The sequence below is a fragment of the Natrix helvetica genome (genome assembly GCF_964273705.1).
Source record: "Natrix helvetica genome assembly, chromosome: 6".
Classification (NCBI taxonomy): Eukaryota; Metazoa; Chordata; class Lepidosauria; order Squamata; family Natricidae; genus Natrix; species Natrix helvetica.
In genome coordinates, this window is record NC_138553.1 from 56,659,408 (window position 1) to 56,678,268 (window position 18,861).

At 46.6% G+C, this 18,861-nt stretch overlaps 1 protein-coding gene and 1 long non-coding RNA gene across 4 annotated transcripts in view; both read left to right on the forward strand.

The window, feature by feature from the left end:
- Window positions 1-14,522, forward strand: part of LOC309394269 — a 35,756-nt gene extending 21,234 nt beyond the window's left edge. Inside the window, exon 2 of the long non-coding RNA XR_014175715.1 lies at window positions 14,174-14,522. This is a non-coding gene — a long non-coding RNA (uncharacterized lncRNA). The remainder of the gene's footprint in view (window positions 1-14,173) is intronic.
- Window positions 1-18,861, forward strand: part of YAF2 (YY1 associated factor 2) — an 83,561-nt gene that overhangs the window by 22,345 nt on the left and 42,355 nt on the right. The window lies entirely within an intron of this gene.

Here is an 18,861-nt window from a genome sequence, read left to right on the forward strand (position 1 = left end):
TAAAGATCATCAACCCAGTCACAGTGCAATTGTTTGTTTGTTTGTTTGTTTGTTTTATTGGATTTATATGCCGTCCTTCTCCCAAAGGACTCAGGGTGGTGTACAGCATTAAAAAACACATATTACAAAATTTAAAAGAAAATTAGAAACAATTCAAGAAACAAACCAAATTAATATAACACTAACATTTTAAAAATTAGATAAAATTAACAGGCCAGGCCGGCTTGCTGGAAAAGCCAACTTTTTAGGGCGCGTCGGAAGGACCGGAGGTTGGGCATTATGCGAAGCTCCGGGGGCAGCTCATTCCAGAGGGAAGGCGCTCCCACAGAGAAGGCTCTCCCCCTGGGGGTTGCTAGCCGACACTGTCTGGCCGACGGCACCCTGAGGATGCAGAAAATCCAAGCAAGCCTGGAGGAGGGACACAACCCTAAGTTATACACTTGTACTCAAATTGCTTTGTTTTACACAGGCCGCTTTCAGGAAGTGAGGGGAGCCGGATGTCAACGTCTAAAGCGTTTCCATGACTACTATCAACTTGAGAAGGGAGGAAAATTCCATGCATACTTCTGGCTAGAGTAAAGTCTTGTATTCTTGTATCTGGGATGTGAATGCGCATGTCCAGAACCCTGCTGCAACGTCCTGTTGGCGAATTTGATTGATGATATCAGGCAGAGGGGAGGGGACATGGGTAAAGTTCAGATGCCATTAAGTGGAGTGGGTGAAAAGCATCAGATCTCTGGTGAGACGACATGGTCTGCTTTTTCATCTTGGTGCCAGTCTCATCAGGTTATCGCCACTTCCGCAACTATTTTGCAACTCCTGGAATTTCTCCAGGAGGGACTGGACAAGGGTCTAGCGCCCAACACGCTGTCGGCAGACGGCAGCCTTGACCACCATTCTGTCCACAGACTCATCTCTGCCTCTTAGTAGACATCCTCAGGTTCGTAGCTTCCTCAAGGGAGCTACCAACCTCAGCCCTCCTATAATACACTGATACCCGATCTGGGATTTGTCTGTTGTCCTACAGATTCTGACCATCACTCCATTTGAACCGCTTTGATCCATCAGTTTGCATCACTTGTCTCTCTAAACGGCCTTTCTTATAGCTGTCACCTCGGCCTGCAGGATTTCTGAGCTGGAAGCTCTTTCAGTCAGAGAGGATCTTTGCGTGGTGCATTCAGACAGGGTCGTTTTCAGACTGGACCCGGCCTTTGTTCCCAAAGTTAACAGTGTCTTCCACAGGACACAAGAGATGATTCTTCCTGATTTTTGTCCAGGACCCAGACATCCAACGGAGCAAGGGTGGCATAAGCTTGATGTTCGCCATGCTGTGCGCATATACAAGAAAAGAACTGCTTCTTTTCGCATGTCAGAATCATTCTTTGTGTCCTTCCAGCCCGTTTCCATGGGCAGGAAAGTATCATCTTCCACCATAGGATGCTGGATACCGGCCTGTATTGAGCTAGCTTACGAGCAGCAGGCTAGACCGGTTCCTCCTCGCATAACATCACACTCCACGACAGGCCCCACGACCTCGGCTGCATGGACCAATCAAGCGCCCATTGAGATATGCAGGGCTGCAACCTGGTCATCACCATCTCCTTTTGTGCAGAACTACAGACTGGATTCCTTTGCATCTGCGAAGGCCTCCTTCGGAAGAAGGGTCTTACAACAAGTCATTGCGATTTCCGCTGGCTTGGACACTTCTTCCCACCCTGGGACTACATAGCTTGGGTATGTCCCATGCTTGGACACTCCAAGCAGCGCCTAGGAGAATGACGGTTGGCTTACCTGAATGGTTGTTCTCTAGGTGCTGCAGGAGTGTCCAGTCCCTCCCTGGGGTCATCCACAGGTGCGTATGTTACCACCTTTGAGGACATAGATCACTTGTATACATCTTCCTTTTGGGACTCATTCTTGGTTTTTTTAAACTGAGCCTCTGAGGGGAGCAAGAGTCATGGCTACACAAACTTTGAACTCAGTCCTTGGGCAGCAAGCTGAAGTTAACCCATGCTTGGACACTCCAGCAGCGCCTAGAGAACGACCATTCAGGTAAGCCAACGGTCATTTTCTGCAAAATGTTATATATCAGTGAGAGTTGTGCACACCAATCATTATAAATTTATCTTTTTATTGATACCAATAACATAACTTTCCATTCATTTATTGGTTTTTCTTGTAACATTTTCATGCTTTTTGCATGAATAACTGACAAGCTTTAACATCACATTAAACAACAAGGTTCCATCTTTATTCCGTATCTAAACTTCACTTTTTGGCTTTTCTCTTCTGAACTGCTGTAGAATCATCCCTTGGGGAGATTCCAGCAGTAATAATCAAGCATGAATGGACTCCATTTCCCTTGGTATCTTTTTTCCATGCCTTCGATATCCTGGTGGAATCTCTTCCCATGGTCTTCTCTCATTGCCACACAGTTCAAAAGGAAATAGTCTAAATGAGAGTGTAAGAAGTGAATTTTCAGTGACATGTTTGCACCAAGTGCTTTAATAGGACCTAAGCAAATTTCCAAGTGTTTTTCATAGTCATCTGCCTTGCTGTTTTCAAAGTGAAGATATTTATACACTTCCATGTGGTACCATTTTCATTGTTTTACAATACTTTGTTGAGATGTTATGAGGCATCATGATCATTAGACACTTCCCTCCATTGTAGGCAAATATACTCGCCTGTGTATAAATCTTTATTGTGAAATAACTTGAAAACTTTAGCCAACCAGCACCTTTCTCACCTGTTTTCTAATTCATTTAATCAAAATATGTAGAATGAACATATTGTAAATTCTGAAACTAACCTGGCTGAAGCCATTTTGTGCTGCCTCACAGTTGCCATGAAGCCTGAGAGAGGATGGTGAGGGGGGAAGTAGATAGTCCAGCTTACAGGCAAAATAAAAAGCTCTCCTTCCAGGTGGAAGCATTGAGGGATGGATTTACTTGATTGGACTGAGTCTGTCAGAGCTGTTAAGACACTCCCTTATTGCTATGGCTTTCCAACTTTCAACTCAGTCTCACTCAGCCTGGACAGATGTGTCAATCCTTCTCCAAACTACATATATAAATTATTGGACTATCTCAGAAATTGAACTATTATTCAACTTCTGTGAGTACTGCCAGCTGACTCCCTCTCCTAGGTAGTCGCTGGTTTTCCCTCAGTGGCAGAGCTTCAGCTCAAGCCCTGAAGGATTTCTGTCAAACAAGAATTGACATCTAGCTATTGCTTGCCACAGAGTCTTGTGCTCTGTTTTTTTTACCTCATAAGAGGTTTCCAAACTGCAGGAGCTTATCGCTCCACTTCAGAATCCAATCCAGCTAAAGTTACTCCATACAGCTTCCCTGATCTCCCCACAGGGCGCAGTCTGCCGATAGAAGCTTCGTGCCACTTTAAACTTGCCCGACATTTGGCTACAAGCAGTGGCAGCCATTTTAAGAGCTTCATGCTCTTTTTACTATTTGAAAGTTTTGATAGCTTAGCAGTGGATAGCGATTACGAGGATGGCTCTGTGCCACTATTCCGAGGCTGCACAGGGCATTGGAATTCCCCGATTCAGCGCACAAGCGTAAATAGGGGGGAAACTGTAAAACTTAAAGCCTTGACAACTGGAGCAGCCTGAGAGCTACAGCGCTGAGGGCTAGCAGCTCCATGGCACACTCACCACCAATTAGCAGACCACTGTTACAGTGCGCTTGAGAACACTGTTTCTGTGTACCTCTCTACCATTTTTCTTGAAGACTAGAGCCCAGGATGGATCCCGAGGGCACCACCGCAGCACCAGAAGCAGTGGCTGGAGTGACAAGGGCAGAGACCTTGGGAAGGCAAGCTGAGCCACAGTCAGCAGTTAATATATTCTGTACTGCCTGTAAAGTCACGATCCTCCAGCTCTCTTAAGCGCAGTTCCAAGTCAGCAGAAAAGCTGGGCAGCTCCATAATAGCTCTAAGGCTGCCCAAAAAGATGAGAGTAGGAGGGAGAAGGCTCTGGAGAGAATCTGTGCTAGAGCTGACAGCAGACAGTCTCTCGTGTCAGAAGTAAGGGATGAGACAAGTCCAAGCCCACTAGACAGGCTGCAGCTATCACCAGAAGGAGCTAAAGAGCAGGAATTTCCCCAATGCTCCATTTTGCCTAGCAACAGTGTAGCACTATGGGGATGGTCTGCACATCCCCAGATCAACCTGGGGGCTGATCTGCACATCCCTGTAGCCTCTTCTTGCCAGGCCAGTGGGATGCCAGAGCATTCAAGAGGCCACCTTCACTTCCACAGCAGCTGACCTACACCCTGAAATGGGGTTTTTAGCCTCTGTTCAAGGCAACATGCAGAACATGGTTAAAGATACAATGTTAACTTGGCAAAGAATTTTGGCCATACGATTGAACTAGAAAACATAATATCAGAAGCTATAAGACAGGGCAATGCTGCAGGGATCCCTTTAGGGGTGTTGGATTCACACTTGGACCCACACCATTATATCAATCCCCATTTCCAAGGGGAATTTCCAGGATGTCCTCAACCATACCCTCCAGTTCCTTCCCACAGGAGCCAATCTCCAATTTATGAGGAAGTGGAAGGTCACAGAGATCTAGAGCTCTCTGAAGATGAGGACATGAGGCCAGATCAGCCAGCCTTTACTGGATTATTCCAGCACAGCCTTTTTCAATCACTGCTATTCAAAGCACAAAACTTAGCTAGGCTGGGTTCTACTACACAACCGGAACCCAGCAATCCACCTGATCCAACCATTACTCTTTTTTCAGAAGTGACCACTGAAGCTGAGGTCATCCCATTACCTCAGCTATTTTTAGATGTAGTCCAATGACAGTGGTCTTCTCTGGGGACAGCAATCAATCCATCGTCTGTAGAGAAAAGATTTTACAACGTAGCTCTGGATTTATCTAAAATCCTAAGTGGATGCGCCAGTGGCAGCCTTGCATACCTCAACCACTATGCCGGGAGAGCCGGAGGAGAACCTCAAACCGGAGGACAAAAGGGCAGAACAAACACTACAACGGGCCCACCAGGCAGTGGCATGGGTGGTATGTGCAGCAACTATCACATCCTTTTTCAACAGAGCTTCATTGTTTTGGCTCTGCCAGATGCAAGAGTGAATCCCGGCAGCCAATATCAGATCACAAGAGGATCTGAATAAGCTGGTAGTTGCGATTCAATTCTTGGTGGATGCCACACTTAACGCCACAAACTTTGCTTCTCAATCCATCGGTTTGATGGTGGTGACCCAGCGCCTGCTCTGGCTGTATCAATGGCAGGCCAATACCTGCCACAAGTGGCGTCTGGCCTCGGCACCCTTCAAAGGGAAGCATCTCTTCTGGATCCCTTCCTTATTGAGGCCAGAGACGAGGAAGATCTTGCCATCCATCAACAGGAAGGGCCTTTTTCATCTGTCCCCATATTTCAACCAACGTTCCTTTCGGGGCCCAAGCTCCGGGAGCTGTCTGCCCACATGGGGACTTCCTTCCCAGACAACATCAATACCTGGACAGACCCTGGGGGGACAGTGAAGAGCGGGGATGCAAGTAGGTGTGGTTGGGGAACCTGCAACTCCCCATTTGCCTTTGGACCCAAAGCAGGAAAGTAGCCAACACGAGCTACTGCAGCTGGAAGGCCAGACAGAGCACGGGAATCAATGTAATGAACGTCTGGGTGAGTGCTTGAAAGTGCAACATTCCTGTAAATTAATTTTTTAACCTCCAGTTAAAGCTTTTTAAAGATAGAGTGGTATAAGAAAGGTGGGTAGCAGAGCGAACGGACAGAGCCGATAGATAGAAGAAAGGAAGTGATAGATTTTGAGAACTGCTTAAGCAAATCAAAGCTCTCAGTGTTTAACCGGTGTTTCATTCTATGCCAGCGATGGCTAACCTTTTTTGGCTCACGTGCCATAAGCGGGGGGAGCGCAGGGGGAGTCCTGCGTGGGCGTGTCGCACCCATAATGCAATGCGGGACCCCCTCAGCCGCATGCGTGCATGACAGGCGCGACCCCCCATTTTTTGCATGCTTATTAGATACAAAGATATCTTAACAGAAGGGGGGGAACTAAAACAAAAACAAGAATTAGAAAAGCAAGGGATTGATATAGATGGTTTTCACAATTGCAAATATAATCAAGATATGAAAAAGATAAAAGGGAGTATGGTTTTAACTTAGGACGTTCGGAGTTGGATAAGATACTTATGGGAACGGAAGAAAGAATAATCAAGCTGTTAGTTATGGGGGATTTCAACCTGCCGTCGACGGGCGAATCATCCGAGGCGGCTCGGGAGTTCATGGCTTCCATGACAGCCATGGACCTGACCCAAATAATTCAGGGCCCCACACACGAGGGAGGACACACGCTGGACCTTATTTTTGTCTCTGGCAGTGGATGAGTGATCTGGGAATAGGGGATTTAGTTATTACACCCCTGTCATGGTCAGATCACTCGCTTCTCCGGCTCGACTTCCCAGGCGCTACCCCCCATCGCGGGGAGGCGGAACCAGAAGGTCCTAGATGGTTCTGCCCCAGGCGACTGATGGAGCCAGATAGGTTCCAGATGGAGCTTGGGCCATTTCCTGTAGCCCTGACCCGCTCCCGGATGGAGGACCTGGTGGCCGCATGGGATAATGCGGTGGCCGGGGCCTTGGACCGGGTTGTGCCTTTGCGGCCTCTCCGGTGGCAGCGAACCACCCTGGCGCCTTGGTTCACCGAGGAGCTAAGGGTGATGAAGCGTCACAAGAGACGCCTAGAGAGCAGTTGGAGATCCTCACGCTCTGAATCTGACCGAACACAGGTAAGAGCCTACTTACGGACTTACCTTGTGGCATTAAGGGTGGCCAAATGTCAATACTGTGCCACTCTTATTGCGTCCGCAGAAAACCGCCCTGCCGCCCTGTTTCGGGTGACCCGCTCCCTCCTTTCACAGAGGTCACGGGAAGCCCCTCTACAGGGTAGAGCAGAGGAATTTGGGGAATATCTGCAGGATAAAATTGCTCAAATCCGGAGCGAATGGGTCTCCCTCAGTGATCCAGGGGTGACGTCGGAGGCGAGTCTTGAGGGACCATTCTGGGAGGAGTTTGACTCTGTTGCCGCCGAGGATATGGACAGGTTACGTGGGCGACTGAGGGCCACCACATGTTTACTGGACCAGTGTCCCTCCTGGCTTATACTGGCAGCCTGGGATGTTACACGAGGCTGGCTCCTGGGACTAGTGAATGCTTCATTGAGTGAGGGGTCCTTGCCAGCTGTCTTGAAAGAGGCGGTGGTGAGGCCCCTACTTAAGAAGCCTTCTCTGGACCCATCAGAGCTTGCCAATTATCGTCCCGTCTCCAACCTTCCCTTCCTAGCAAAGGTTGTAGAGAGTGTGGTGGCGCAACAGTTCCCTCGTCACCTGGAGGAAATTGACTATCTAGACCCGCGCCAGTCCGGTTTCCGGCCCGGTCACAGCACGGAGACGGCTTTGGTCGCGTTGGTGGATGATCTCTGGAGGGCTAAGGATGGGGGTTGTTCCTCCATCCTAGTCCTATTAGATCTCTCAGCGGCTTTCGATACCATCGACCATGGTATCCTGTTGCGTCAGCTGGAGGGATTGGGGGTGAGGGGCACTGTGTTGCGGTGGTTCTCCTCCTACCTCTCCGGACGGACGCAATGTGTGTTGGCAGGGGAGCAGAGGTCGACCCTGAGGCCACTCACTTGTGGGGTGCCACAGGGTTCGGTCCTCTCACCTCTCCTGTTCACCACATACATGAAGCCGCTGGGTGAGATCATTTGAGGTTTCGGGGTTGAGTATCATCTGTATGCTGATGATACTCAGTTATACATCTCCACCCCGAACCACCCCAACGAAGCTGTCGAGGTGATGTCCCGGTGCCTGGAGGCCGTACGGGTCTGGATGGGCGACAGCAGACTCAGGCTCAACCCTTCCAAGACGGAGTGGCTGTGGTTACCGGTGCCCCGGTTCAGCCAGTGGGTTCCATCTCTGGCCATTGGGGGCGAGCAACTCCCCTCCGTGGACAGGGCGCGCAATTTGGGCGTCCTCCTAGACACGCGGCTGTCGCTGGACGACCATGTGACGGCCGTGGCTAGGGGGCGTTCCACCAGGTTCGCCTGGTGCGCCAATTGCGCCCCCTACTGGACCGGGACGCCCTTCGCACAGTCACTCATGCCCTGGTGACGTCCCGTCTGGATTACTGCAATGCTCTCTACATGGGGCTCCCCTTGAGATGCGCCCGAAGGCTACAGCTGGTCCAGAATGTGGCCGCGCGGGCAATTATGGGGACTACTAGGTACTCCCATGTAACACCTCTCCTGCGCGAGCTGCACTGGCTACCTGTGGCTTTTTGGGTGCGTTTCAAGGTGTTGATTCTCACATTTAAAGCGCTCCATGGCTCAGGACCTAGTTATTTGCGGGATCGCATCTTACCCCATACATCCCTGTGACCAATTCGCTCTCACAGAGAGGGACTCCTCCAGGTGCCGTCCGCCAAACAATGCCAGTGGGTGACGCCCAGGAGTAGGGCCTTCTCTGTGATGGGCCCGACCCTCTGGAACGACCTGCCCCCTGACATTAGAATCACTACTGATCTCCGCTCCTTCCGTAAGAAACTCAAGACCCACCTGTTACAATTGGCTGGCCTGGCCCAATCACAATCATGATCTAATCCCTCGACTCTCCTGGCCGGTTATTTTAAATTTTGGGGTATTTTAATTTGGTTTTAATCACTAATTAATTTTTGCACTATTGTACAGACTTGTGTTTAATTTGTTTTTATGGGGTTTTGTAATTGTTGTATATAATGTTTTTTTATTCTGTCTGTACACCGCCCCGAGTCCCCTTGGGGAGAGGGAGCGGTTGACAAATCCAATAAATGAAATGAAAATGAAGGAACTATGTAGCTACCTATTAAGAACTATGCTAGAAGAAGAAGTGGTTAAAGATACAATGTTAACTTGGGCAAAGAATTTTGGCCATACGATTGAACTAGAAAAGTGGCAACAACTATGGGAAAGGAAGTATAAATTAACCATGTCAACAGCTACACCTGAAGCTAAAACATATACAAAATGTTTTACAGATGGCACATGTCACTGGGAAAACTAGCGAAGATGTTTAAAGACAAGTCAACGAAATGTTGGAAATGTCAACAAGCAATAGGTTCATACTATCATATGTGGTGTTCATGTGCAGAAGCAAGGAAATATTGGACTAAAATAAGAGTATGATTAAAGAAAGTGTTACAACAAGAAATAGAATTTAGACCAGAGATATTTTTACTAGGTATTATCCCAGAGAAATCCAAGAAAAAGGATATTTATTTGATTATACATGTAATTACAGCAGTGAGAATTGTATTCGCCCAAATTAAATAAGCTACCAACAGATGAAGAGATAATAAAAAAGATATTAGATTGTGCAGAAATGAATAGGTTGACAATGAAAATAAAGGATAAAGAGGAATCAGAGTACTTCAAGACGTGGGGAAGATTTTATGATTGGCTAGAGAAAGCAAGCTAGAAAAGAAAGTAGGGAGAAGATAAAGTATCCAGATGACACATTATTAAATGGAAACCGGGGGGAGGGGGGGAGTTTTGATTTCAATAGGTGCATTATTCGGAACGCTGACATTAAACCAACTCTCCTAAGTCTCCGCTCCAATCAAAGCTACTCCCCATGGGATGGAACTCTGGTTGGAGATTGGGCTGCTCATCCAATCCCTTGAGGGGAGCAGAGAAGACAAGGAAGACCACAGATATGGGGAAACAGGTAAAAGGAGGCGGTGATGCAACCCCCTCCCCCCAGAGTGCCTGCAGACCTCTAAGGAGGCCATGCAGACTGCAGCGATGCTGACAGAGGTTGTCCTCTCCTGCAGGGACCCGTCCCAAAGTCCTAGCAGAGACAATGGCCACTGGAGACCTGTCCCGGGCCAAGGAGGACCTCAGATGCCAATTCAGAGATATGGGGTGGAATTCCCACTGACATCTATGTGGGAGTCTGCCAAATTCTCACCCCACTGGAGAGAGGGAAGGCCTCCCAAACTAGACATGTCCGGAGAATAGAGATACGTGACAGCTCACCCAGGCCAGCAGTGGAGACCCTGCAGGAGAGGTTCGACCAGATGAGCATCGAGAGGATGGGACAGGTGGGTATACTCAAACAACCCAGCCAGGTCCTGAGCAGAACTGTCCTGACATTCCTTCCCCATTGCAATCTGGCTCCAGCAGCAGCGATGTAGCTGGCTAGCCCTCTTCTACTGCAGTTGGCTCAGTCAAGCCCAGGCCCACAGCGGAGCCCTCCCCACTGCTGTTGGGTAGCAAGCTCGCCCAGTCCCATGGCCAATCCTCCAGGTTGGTGAGGTTTCCCCTGGGCATACTACCCTGGGGCTGGCTGGGCTCCCAGCCTCCGGCTTGGATGCCGCCTCAACCTCCTCCTCCTCACCCAGTTGCACATCCTGCTATGAAAATCACCTTCAATGGGTTTACCTAGATGACCACATGGCAGACTACCTGAGTGACTGGGTGATGGTCTGTGCTTTGACAGCGAACGTGGAGAGGGAGGCAGCTGAATGGGTGACCAAGCTCTATGACAAGGATGCACCAGAGCTGGGGACCATCGACACCTTCCTTCAAGAGTTGAGGTCTAGGTTCGAGGATGACTCAGGCCCTGCAAGCTGAAGCCAAGATCTACAAACTAAAGCTGAGGGGCCTACTCACCAAAAAATATGTCTGAGAGTTCTGACGAGTAGCTGGGAGACTGCAGCAGCAGCTTGAGAGGCAACTGGTCTACTTTAAAGAGGGCCTGGACTGTGAGCTGCTGAATGCCTGTTTTTACTGAGGGGTCCCTCATTAGATCCACGAGTGGTACCAGATGGCAATACTAATGGACCTCGACCTCAAACAATGCAAGTGGCACACCCCCAGAGCCAAACCCAAACACCCAACCAGAGAAGCAACAGCTGGGGGATATGATCAGCCGCCAGTCAAGTCACAGACTCCTTCAGCAGAGCTTCAGGACTGCCCATCAAATGCTTTTGCTGCAGCCAGCAAGTCCACTGGGCTGCTGAGTGCCTCACTCCTACTCCCCAACCCAGGATTAATTCACCAAAGTCTGTCAAGGTGAAGAACCCCATCCCCCTGAAAACCAAGAGAGAGGGGGAAATTCACCTGTCAGGCTTTCCAGGTCTCCAAGTGAAGGGGAGAGAACTCCGGCTGGGGACATATGGCAGTTGGTGCCCTATGACAGTGAGGGCGAGGACAACCTGATGATAAGTGAAGGCATCCACCCCTTTGCCATCCCCTCGAAAAACATAGCACCGAAATCCAGAGCCGAGTGGGATGTAGAGGCCATAATAGACTCAGGTGCACCCACTGCCTAATCATCTTAATACTGTCCTGAAGCTGGGAATCAGGGTGAAGACCCTGACTCAACCCATAAGATTTGAACAAGTCGATGGATCGCTCATAGGGGAGCCCCGCTTGTCATGCTCCTCACCAAACTGTTGAGGGTAGAGATGGGCAGGCACTGGGAAAACATCCACTTTGTGGTGGTGCCAAAAATGACTGAAGTGGTGATCCTGGAACTGTCCTGGCTGGACAAATTGGCCCCTACCATCTGGTGGGAAGGAGGAGAGAGAAAGCTAAGGCTAGGGATAGGCTCTCCCCCCCCCTCCCAGCAGCCCTGAGAAGGGAGCTGTCCAATGGCTAGAGGACACTAAGTGGAGCGATAACGTGAAAGCCATACCCGAACAGCCTCCATGTATCCCCCAATTACAAAGGAATACAGAGACCTCGCAGAAGTTTTCAGCAAGGCAGTTTAAAGTCATGCCCTTTGGGCTGCAGCCCCCCCCCCCAAATTTCTATAACTAATTAATGAGGTGCTGCATGAGCACCTATAAAAGGAGGTCCTCATATACTTTGATGACATTCTCATCTTCACTGAGACTCTGGAAGAGCACATCAAGCTGCTGTGCCAGGTGCTCAAGAAACTCCTAGCGCCGAACCTGTATCCCAAATTGTCTAAGTGTGAGTTTCATAAATCCAGCCTAGTCTACCTAGGGTATTGTGTGTCCAATGATGGACCCAGGAAAAGTCAAAGTCATCCTGGACTGGCAACCCCCTAAAACCTGCAAGCAGCTCCAAAGCTTCCTGAGTTTCACTAATTTCTACAGAGACAGTTCATTCCCTCCTTTGCTGAGATTGCCCTCCCAATCACTGAACTACTAAAGACTGGAGGAGGGGAGTGAAACCATGGCCAGGTCAGCCCCTGAAATAGACCCTAGAATGACAAAAGGCATTCGAGATACTCAAAAGACTTTTTGCCAAAGAGCCGATCCTTAAGCCAGGCTGGGACCAAGCGTTTGTCATCCAAGCAGATGCCAGCAATGTAACAGTGGCCGCAGTCCTTTAAAAATACATGAAGGGGAACCTGCAACCATGTGCATACACCTCCAGAAAACTAACAAAGACTGAAGGGAGGTAGTCAGTGTAGAAAAAAGCATAAGCGGTCTGCTGGGCTCTGCTGACCTGGCACCACTTCCTTGAGGGGAGCCAAGAGCTGTTTGAAGTATAAATGGACCATAAAACCTGGAGGCACTTAGGACCCTGCAGAAGCTCTCACCAAAGTGGGTCCAATGGGCACAGTACTTCAACTGATTCAATTTCACTTTTAAAAATATCCCGGGAGCGGACGCCTTTTAGCCGATGTTTTGTCGCAAATGTCACAATACAACAAGCATGAGAAGATGGTCCATGCTATGATACCTCTCCCCCAGCAAGCCTAACAAGTACCACCAGGCAGCAAGCCCAAAGGTGGAAAACTGAGGGAGGGGTTTGACTCAACAGTTAAAAATAGAGCTACCCATTGATCCTTGGTCCTGGGACAACGAGGAGCTACTAAACCTCAGAGACAGACTGGCCTGAAAGGGCTCTAAACTGTATGTCCCCAACAACCTGCTTCTCCAAGTACTGCAAAGAAGCCATGACGCCAAGCAGGCAGCCATTTCAGCTTCCTGAAAATCCTGGTCAGGAGGCAATTTTGGTGGCCAAAGATGAAAGGGGACATTGAGGACTATGTTAAAAGCTGCGCTATATGTGCCACAATGAAGGGAAGCCCCCAGGACTGCTCCAACAAATAGCTGACCCTTCCCAGTTGTGGTGAGAAATAGCCACCAATTTTATAGTAGAGCTTCCTGAGAGTGGGGGAAATACAGTCATCTGGACAGTGATTGACCTTTTCTCTAAGCAAGTCCACTTTGTAGCTTGCTCCAGTCTCCCGTCAGCCCACAAGCTAGCCAAACTATTTGTAAAGCACATTTATAGGCTGTATGGAGTTCCCAAGAGAATTATCTCTGGCCAGGGGATTTACAGCCAAATTTTGAAGGGAGTTTATAAGGCCCATGGGCTCCTCCCAGGGGGCTTAGCTCTGTGTTCCAGCTGAGCACTAACAGAACTGTGAATGCAATGGTAGAACAATACTTAAGATGCTATGTTAATTGTCAACAAACTAATGGGGCAGACCTCCTATCATTTGCTGAGGTAGTACACAACAATGCAGTGCACAGCAGCACAAGACTAACCCCTTTCCAAATCACCAGTGGCATGGAGTTCATCCCTATACCGGAACTCCCTAGAGAGTCACCCTGCTCCATGACCTTAAATTAGTGGATGGAGTCACTGAGGACAGCATGGGAGAATGTAAAACAAGCCTTTCAGGACGCTGCAATAACCGACAAATATAAATCCTCCCTCCGAATAGGGAGCAAATACTCTCCACCAAGCATTTAAGACTAAAACTACCCTGCAAAAAGCTAGGACCCAAATTCATAGGTCTCTTCCCCATCGTGAAGATTATTAATCCTGTCATGGTGGAGGTGAAACTTTCCTGCTTGCATCCAGCCTTCCATAGCAGCTTGTTAAAGCCGCAATCAGGTCTCAGCTGAAGCCATTATACCGGGCAGTCCCAAAGCCAATCATAGTACAGGGATAAACGCATTACGAGATAAAATGAATCTTAGACTCCAGACTGTGCAATGGAAGGATACCCATTGTCCAAAGCCATTTGGGTGAAGGGCTGGACTATAAGAGCAGATATATTGAACCCTCAAAAGCCAAAGGCACCTCCAGGGGAAGGGAGAGGTGGGTGATTGAAAAACTAATTTCTCTCCATTTGAATTTTTCAGGAAATTCTCTCCAATTAAAGGGGGGAGGTCCGACTGTCAATTCTGAAGCAAACCTGACTGAAGCCATCTTGTGCTGACTCACAGTTGCCACAAAGCCTGAGAGAGGAAGGTGAGGGGGAAGTAGATAGCCCAGCTTACAGTCAAAATAAAGAACCAAGGTCATCGTAACAGATGGCTGGTGAAGGAGAAGAGCCTGCCAGCTATATTCATTGGACAATGTGACTGATGACATTGGGGAGTGGGGAATTTTTACTCTTCTGATTGGGTGAAAACCATAGGAACTTTCAGAGTTGGTTTTCACTGGCTGTGCTGATATGATGTATCCAATAAACATGTCCTTTGAGGAATCTACTTGCCTTGGAGTTCTGATTTCATGGGTACATTACTCGGAACGCTGACATACATTTGATCTCGGAGGTCGATAATTTCCCAAATTTTATAGACCAGTGTTATCAACACCCTGACATGGGACAGTGGTCTCTCACACACTGGATCTGGTGTTCTTGTCAAATTAGTGGCTATGTGATATTTAGTTAGAGTAGCTTTAGTGTGCCCCTTTTCATGATTAGATCATACCTTGATTACTCGGTTCTTTGGCACTGCTGGCCATTGCAGGGAGACAGACCCCATTAGATTGTCCATCCCTGCTGACTGAAGGGTCCAGAGAGATTTCAGAGATTGGTTAGGATTGTTCCTGCTGGTCTGCACAGTCCATATGAAGCCTTGATTGCCTCTTGGAATAATTGGCAGCTGAGGCATTGAATTGGATTGTACTTCTGCAAATTCTCTCTTTTGTTTCTCATGGATTTCATCACTTCCTGTGATTTGCAGAGGAATTAAGAAAAATGGAAGTGAGAAAAGAGACATCGTAGAACTCCACTAGCAAATAACTGGGGACAAACTTGATCAAAGATGGCTTAGAGTGCTATTAATGGTGGTAAGGATAGCAAGTACCAGTATTTCTCCACTCCTACTGCTTTTAAGAGTACTGCTTGTACTACTATTGCCATCTTGTAGCCCTGGGTGAACGAGTATCCAAGGAACCTTTTGTAGGAATGTGTAAAGGAATTTAGTTAGCATATGTCAGATAAAATCATGTGGATCCACTTATAGTTGGATATTGGCCTTGTTGCAGGTCTGGAGACATGCTGAAGGTAGTATCTTGCTTGATTATCTGGAAATAATTTGAATGTATTAGGACTGACCTCGGCCACTTATTCCCCTGATCCATGACTTATGAAACCAGCCCGGACACTGTCATGCAAGCAAGCTCGAGCAGTGGTGAATGCTTGGGCGTGTGTGTGTGTGTTCTTTACCTCTTAGGGAGGCCTTGATATGCCCTCTCCTCAAGAAGTCATTGTTGAGCCTCATGAATTGGACAATTTCCATCCAGTATACAGCCTTCCCTTTTGGGGGAAGGTGATTGAGAAGGTTGCACAACAGCTTCAAAGAAACTTGGATGAAACAAATTATCTGATTCCTTTTCAGTCAGAACTGGGTATTGGTATTGGTCATGCTTTTGGATGATCTCTGGCATGGATGAGATGATGAACGTGCATCCATCTTTGCCTTATTTGACCTCTTGGCAGTTTTCAGTACCGTCAACCATGGTATCCTACTGAAAAACTCAGAGGACTTGGGGCAGGTGGCACAGGTCCACCTCCTTTTTCTTTTATTGTCTCCAGTTGGTGATTGGAAAAGAAAGATCTTGTCTTCTGTTCCTACTCCACAGGGGTTGGTATTCCCTGTTTACTGTCTCCATGAGACTTCTGGGTGAGCTCATCCATCAACATGGGGTGAGGTATGTCAGAGTTTGTTGCAGCAATCAAATCCAGAAAGCACACATAGGTAACTAATACAGTAGGATTCATTAACTTCTCTTTATATACATAATAACACAGAAATCATATATAATACCAGTGGCTGGTTCTTCCAATGTAGTAGAAAGGCAGAGGAGAGAGCAGTTTCCAGTTTCAGTTCAGACTAGTTTGTAGCTTTTGCACAGACTCAGAGCTCAGCCACACCCAGTCTCCTAGCTGTCTCCAGCAAATACTGTTTCAGTTTCCAAACAGCCCCCATTGGCTGACCCTGTTGCTATGTTTCTTCCAATCTATGAATATTCATACTCGAACAAGGTATCATCAATATGCTGAGCTATACCCAATTGTGCATCTCCATTCCTGGCTAGTTAAGCAATGTTGTGGACATTTTATCCCAGTGTCTTCAGGCTGTGAGAGTTGGAATGGGGAAGAACAAGCTTTAACTGAACTCAGAGAAGAGTGAGTGGCGTTCCATTTTAAAGACACCTGGTTTGGGGACTATACCATCTTTGGTGCTGGATGGGGTTGCAGTGTCCCAAAGTCCTGTGTACAGTATGGGTCCTCCTGGACTCACAACTCCTGGTCAATGAACAGGTGGTCGTCTTGACTAAGAGGGCATTTGCACAACATATTGCATGCGAATTGCACTATTTGCATACTGCTACTGCAATATAGTCTACATGAGGCTGTCCTTGAAAAGTACTTGAAAACTTCAGATAGTGCAAAATTATTACGACGTAAGCAGTTATGCGTATTTTTGATAGAACACTATACCTGTGATTTGCTAGCTACATTGATTATAATCCTTTTCTAGATTTCATCCCATCAGATACAGCAGAGAGAACATGTTCCAAGTTCCCTTGGCTAGTGGGCATTTTTTGCAGCAGTGACACATTGTGAGATCTTCTCCCCCTTGATGTGAAATTGGCCTCATCGCTTCTGAGCTTCCAATAGTCCCTTAAGATCTGGTTATGCCAGCAAGGCTCCCAAGGAATGGGTGAATTTGTGAGATGGTTTTATTATTATTTTAATCCGTTAATTGTTATTTCCTTGTTTGTTTCATTTTTTATAGCTTTTAAACTTTTTTTAATAATAATAATGAATAGTTTTAAGGATTTATTCACTGTTTAAACTGTGTTCTACACTACCTAGAGTCACTTTTGGTGAGCTATATGGCTACATAAACTAGATAAATAAATAAAATATTTTTTTAACTTAGGCATTACAGATTTTTTCTCATTCTTTCTCCTTTTTAGTGACAATCAGAAGAATTGTTAAATGACATTGCATCTCTTCCATGAGTCTGAAATATTACTATTCATATTTCTATTAATAGTGAAGGACAACTAACTGTGGGTTAAAAATATGAAACATGGACATATATAGAACTTTTAAGATGATAAATAAGTGAGATGTTTACCGCTTGTTATTCTATATAATAGATTAAGGGAATTGTAATGAACATTGAACAGCGAGGATTGCCATTTATAGACAATTAAGGGTAATTAATCCAAGATATGAAAAAATGGAGAGGGAACATGAAATATACCTACAATGGGAAACTATTGAGATTTAAAGACAGAATCACTAACGGGGGGGGGCATGTAAGGATGTATAATTATATAAAGATAATGATGAAAATAGCTGGGAATTGTAACCAGGTCCAAATCTTGGCCAAAATTAGGCTGGGGTGGGTGGGTGGATTTAAAAGCACAATGACTATATATGTATATTTTTTGTTCTATTTTTTTTAAAGGAGGAGAATACATGTTAAAATTAAATATGTATATTGAAAAGGAATTCTAAATACCATCAACATAAAATGGAGCTTGCCCAAAAGCTGAAATACACCAAGTAAATGAGATGAAGAGTGGGAAGTAGAGGAGAGAGGTAAGGGAAAAAGAGAGGGATCGGAGAGAGGGCAAGGGGGGGGGGAAGAGGAGGAGAGAAATGAGTGGAAAGGGGAAAGAGGAGAAGGAGAGAGGAAGGGGAAGTAGAGAAGGGAAGGATGACAGAGGGAAAGGAGGTAGGGAGGGGGAGAAGAGAGGGAGAAGAAAGTGATGGCTAAGGTACACATATGATGTATAGAGAGCAGAAGAGCCAATAATTCTTTTTGGGAGTTGATGGTAAGAAGAATTGATATAAATATTTAATAATACAATATGATGTTGTCTATGTAATAGTATACATGTGATTATATGTTATGAAAATGAAAAAAATAAAAAACTTTATAAAATATATTTCTATTAATAGTCTGAAAAATCTCAAATGCTGTGTGTTGTGTGTGCATGTGCGTGCATCCATGCATGTATGCACATACATCAAAATAAAATGATAGACTATTAGTGAAGAATTGTAGAATAGACAGAAGTAGTTTGTAATTGGATTTAGTATTTGACTGTATTAAAATTACCAGGATGTGTTTTAAGATAGCCCCGTGCATGTGCAAATTTGGTGAAATTATTGCCAGAACACTGGTAAAGTTCTGCAGCCAGGACACATCTATTCAACGAGGGGTCTCACACAGTAGTCAGGGGAAACTTTTTGTATATTTAGCAGTAATTTTAAATCAATTAATTTCTTCATACTGTATTGTATTAAGAACCTTTAACAGCTTTTTGAAGTACTGCAAGAATGAGGCTCCTGCCATTCTCCAAACTGCACATTTCATTTTTGCAAGAGTTGGGAAAGACTAGAAGACTCTGAATGAGTGCAAAAATGGATCACAGCTTGGTGAGGGAATGGGATGTGTGACTAGGAAAATTGTGTGAAGTAGCACAGGTTAGCAGGGCATGGCAGAACCTGTGAAGCACAGAGTAGCGGGGAAACTGGGGGCTTTTTACAAGGGTGCTGGTGTGATTAGTCGTG